This window comes from Arachis stenosperma, chromosome 1, assembly GCF_014773155.1.
Source record: "Arachis stenosperma cultivar V10309 chromosome 1, arast.V10309.gnm1.PFL2, whole genome shotgun sequence".
Classification (NCBI taxonomy): Eukaryota; Viridiplantae; Streptophyta; class Magnoliopsida; order Fabales; family Fabaceae; genus Arachis; species Arachis stenosperma.
Window position 1 is genome coordinate 94,984,033 of NC_080377.1, and position 4,929 is coordinate 94,988,961.

The 4,929-nt window shown below is 42.2% G+C and overlaps 1 non-coding gene across 1 annotated transcript; it reads left to right on the top strand.

Moving 5' to 3' along the window:
• Positions 1-4,601: 4,601 nt before the first annotated feature.
• Positions 4,602-4,705, top strand: LOC130948705 (small nucleolar RNA R71). The gene has a single exon (XR_009073173.1). It is a non-coding gene; the product is annotated as a small nucleolar RNA R71 (small nucleolar RNA).
• The last annotated feature ends 224 nt before the right edge of the window (positions 4,706-4,929 follow it).

Sequence of the window (4,929 nt, forward strand, 5' to 3'; positions counted from 1 at the left end):
ATACCAAAAACATACTAAAAACAATGCCAAAAAGTGTATAAATTATCCGCTCATCACAACACCAAACTTAAATTGTTGCTTGTCCTCAAGCAACTGAAAATCAAATAAGATAAAAAGAAGAGAATATGCAATGAATTCCAAAAACATCTATGAAGATCAGTATTAATTAGATGAGCGGGGCTTTTAGCTTTTTGCCTCTGAATAGTTTTGGCATCTCACTCTATCCTTTGCAACTCAGAATGATTGGCTTCTTTAGGAACTCAGAATCCAGATAGTGTTATTGATTCTCCTAGTTAAGTATGATGATTCTTGAACACAGCTACTTTATGAGTCTTGGCCGTGGCCCAAAGCACTCTGTCTTCCAGTATTACCACCGGATACATACATGCCACAGACACATAATTGGGTGAACCTTTTCAGATTGTGACTCAGCTTTGCTAGAGTCCCCAATTAGAGGTGTCCAGGGTTCTTAAGCACACTCTTATTGCCTTGGATCACAACTTTATTCTTTCTTTTTCTTTCTTTTTCTTTTTCTTTTTTCGTTTTTTTTTCTTTTTTTTTCGCCCTCTTTTTTTTTTTTGTATTCACTGCTTTTTCTTGCTTCAAGAATCATTTTTATGATTTTTCAGATCCTCAGTAACATGTCTCCTTTTTCATCATTCTTTCAAGAGCCAACATTCATGAACCACAAATTCAAAAGACATATGCACTGTTTAAGCATACATTCAGAAGACAAAAGTAATGCCACCACATCAAAACAATTAAACTGCTATAAAATTCAAAATTCATGCAATTCTTTCCTTTTCAATTAAGCACTTTTTATTCAAGAAAGGTGATGGATTCATAGGACATTCATAACTTTAAGGCATAGACACTAAGACACTAATGATCACAAGACACAAACATGGATAAACATAAGCATAAAATTCGAAAAACAGAAGAATAAAAAACAAGGAAATCAAAGAACGGGTCCACCTTAGTGATGGCGGCTCTTTCTTCCTCTTGAAGATCCTATGGAGTGCTTGAGCTCCTCAATGTCTCTTCCTTGTCTTTGTTGCTCCTCCCTCATGATTCTTTGATCTTCTCTAATTTCATGGAGGATGATGGAGTGTTCTTGATGCTCCACCCTTAGTTGTCCCATGTTGGAACTCAGTTCTCCTAGGGAGGTGTTCAGTTGCTCCCAATAGTTTTGTGGAGGAAAGTGCATCCCTTGGGGCATCTCAGGGATCTCATGATGAGAGGGGTCTCTTGTGTGCTCCATCCTTTTCTTAGTGATGGGCTTATCCTCATCAATGGGGATGTCTCCCTCTATGTTAACTCCTACTGAATAACAGAGGTGACAAATGAGATGAGGAAAGGCTAACCTTGCTAAGGTAGAGGACTTGTCCGCCACCTTATAAAGTTCTTAGGCTATAACCTCATGAACTTCCACTTCTTCTCCAATCATGATGCTATGAATCATGATGGCCCGGTCTAGGGTAACTTCGGACCGGTTGCTAGTAGGAATGATTGAGCGTTGAATGAACTCCAACCATCCTCTAGCCACGGGTTTGAGGTCATGCCTTCTCAATTGAACCGGCTTGCCTCTTGACTCTCTCTTCCATTGTGCGCCCTCTTCACATATGACTGTGAGGACTTGGTCCAACTTTTGATCAAAGTTGACCCTTCTAGTGTAAGGATGTTCGTCTCCTTGCATCATGGGCAAATTGAATGCCAACCTTACACTTTCCGGACTAAAATCCAAGTATTTCCACCGAACCATAGTAAGATAATTCTTTGGATTCGGGTTCACACTTTGATCATGGTTCTTGGTGATCCATGCATTGGCATAGAACTCTTGAACCATCAAGATTCCGACTTGTTGAATGGGGTTGGTAAGAACTTCCCAACCTCTTCTTCGGATCTCATGTCGGATCTCCGGATATTCACCCTTTTTGAGTGAAAAGGGGACCTCGGGGATCACCTTCTTCAAGGCCACAACTTCATAGAAGTGGTCTTGATGCACCCTTGAGATGAATCTCTCCATCTCCCATGACTCGGAGGTGGAAGCTCTTGCCTTCCCTTTCCTCTTTTTAGAGGTTTCTCCGGCCTTGGATGCCATAAATGGTTATGGAAAAACAAAAAAGCAACGCTTTTACCACACCAAACTTAAAATGTTTGCTCGTCCTCGAGCAAAAGAAGAAAGAAGAGAGTAGAAAACGAAGAAATGAGGAGAAAGGGAATGGCTTTGTATTCGGCCAAAGGAGAGAGAGATGGTGTTTTAGGTGTGGGAAAATGAAGGAGTGAAGGAGGGTTTATATAGGAGAAGGGGAGAGGGTTGTTCGGCCATTTGAGGGTGGGTTTGGGTGGGAAAGTGGTTTGAATTTGAATGGTGAGGTAGGTGGGGTTTTATGAAGGATGGATGTGAGTGGTGACGAGAAAGAGAGTGGTAGGGTAGGTGGGGATCCTGTGGGGTCCACAGATCCTGAGGTGTCAAGGAAAAGTCATCCCTGCACCAAATGGCATGCAAAATCACGTTTTGTGCCATTTCTGGCGTTAAACGCCGGGCTGGTGCCCATTCCTGGCGTTTAACGCCAAGTTGTTGCCCTTTTCTGGCGTTTAACGCCAGTCTGGTGCCCCTTTCTGGCGTTAAACGCCCAGAATGGTGCCAGACTGGGCGTTAAACGCCCAACAGCTAACCTTACTGGCGTTTAAACGCCAGTAGGTGCGTCCTCCAGGGTGTGCTGTTTTTCTTCCTGTTTTTCATTTTGTTTTTGCTTTTTTCATTGATTTTGTGACTTCTTATGATCATCAACCTACAAAAGACATAAAATAACAAAAGAAAATAGTTAATTATAAAACATTGGGTTGCCTCCCAACAAGCGCTTCTTTAATGTCATTAGCTTTGACAGAGGACTCTCATGGAGCCTCACAGATACTTAGAGCCATGTTGGGACCTCCCAACACCAAACTTAGAGTTTGAATGTGGGGGTTCAACACCAAACTTAGAGTTTGGTTGTGGCCTCCCAACACCAAACTTAAAGTTTGACTGTGGGGGCTCTGTTTGGCTCTGCTTTGAAAGAAGCTCTTCATGCTTCTTCTCCATGGTGATAGAGGGATATCCTTGGGCCTTAAACACCAAGGATTCTTCATTCACTTGAATGATCAACTCTCCTCTATCAACATCAATCACAGCCTTTGCTGTGGCTAGGAAGGGTCTGCCTAGGATGATGGATTCATCCATGCACTTCCCAGTCTCTAGGACTATGAAGTCAGTAGGGATGTAGTGGTCTTCAATCTTAACCAAAACATTCTCTACAAGTCCATAAGCTTGTTTTCTTGAGTTGTCTGCCATCTCTAATGAGATTCTTGCAGCTTGTACCTCAAAGATCCCTAGCTTCTCCATTACAGAGAGAGGCATGAGGTTTACACTTGACCCTAAGTCACACAGAGCCTTCTTGAAGGTCATGGTGCCTATGGTACAAGGTATTGAAAACTTCCCAGGATCTTGTTTCTTTTGAGGTAATTTCTGCCTAGACAAGTCATCCAGTTCTTTGGTGAGCAAAGGGGGTTCATCCTCCCAAGTCTCATTTCCAAACAACTTGTCATTTAGCTTCATGATTGCTCCAAGGTATTTAGCAACTTGCTCTTCAGTGACATACTCTTCCTCTTCAGAGGAAGAATACTCATCAGAGCTCATGAATGGCAGAAGTAAATCCATTGGAATCTCTATGGTCTCATTTTGAACCTCAGATTCCCATGGTTCCTCATTGGGGAACTCATAGGAGGCCAGTGGACGTCCAGTGAGGTCTTCCTCAGTGGCGTTCACTGCCTCTTCTTCCTCCCAGAATTCGGCCATGTCAATGGCTTTGCACTCTCCTTTTGGATTTTCTTCTGTGTTGCTTGGGAGAGTACTAGGAGGGAGTTCAGTAACTTTCTTGCTCAGCTGACCCACTTGCCCTTCCAAGTTTCTAATGGAGGACCTTGTTTCAGTCATGAAACTTTGAGTGGTTTTGATTAGATCAGAGACCATGGTTGCTAAGTCAGAGGTATTCTGCTTAGAACTCTCTGTCTGTTGCTGAGAAGATGATGGAAAAGGCTTGCCATTGCTAAGCCTGTTTCTTCCACCATTATTGTTATTGAAACCTTGTTGAGGTCTCTCTTGATTTTTCCATGAGAAATTTGGGTGATTTCTCCATGAAGAATTATAGGTGTTTCCATAGGATTCTCCTAGGTAATTCACCTCTTCCATTGAAGGGTTCTCAGGATCATATGCTTCTTCTTCAGATGAAGCATCCTTAGTACTGCTTGGTGCATTTTGCATTCCAGACAGACTTTGAGAAATTAAATTGACTTGTTGGGTCAATATTTTGTTCTGAGCCAATATGGCATTCAGAGTGTCAATCTCAAGAACTCCTTTCTTCTGATTAGTCCCATTGTTCACAGGATTCCTTTCAGAAGTGTACATGAATTGGTTATTTGCAACCATTTCAATTAGCTCTTGAGCTTCTGTAGGCGTCTTCTTCAAATGAAGAGATCCTCCAGTAGAGCTATCCAGAGACATCTTGGATAGTTCAGAGAGACCATCATAGAAAATACCTATGATGCTCCATTCAGAAAGCATGTCAGATGGACATTTTCTGATCAATTGTTTGTATCTTTCCCAAGCTTCATAGAGGGATTCTCCATCCTTCTGTCTGAAGGTTTGGACTTCCACTCTAAGCTTACTCCATTTTTGAGGTGGAAAGAACTTTGCCAAGAAGGCATTGACTAGCTTTTCCCAAGAGTCCAGGCTATCTTTAGGTTGTGAATCCAACCATATTCTAGCTCTGTCTCTTACAGCAAAAGGGAACAGCATCAGTCTATAGACCTCAGGGTCTACCCCATTAGTCTTGACAGTGTCACAGATTTGCAAGAACTCAGCTAAAAACTGATGAGGATCTTCCATTG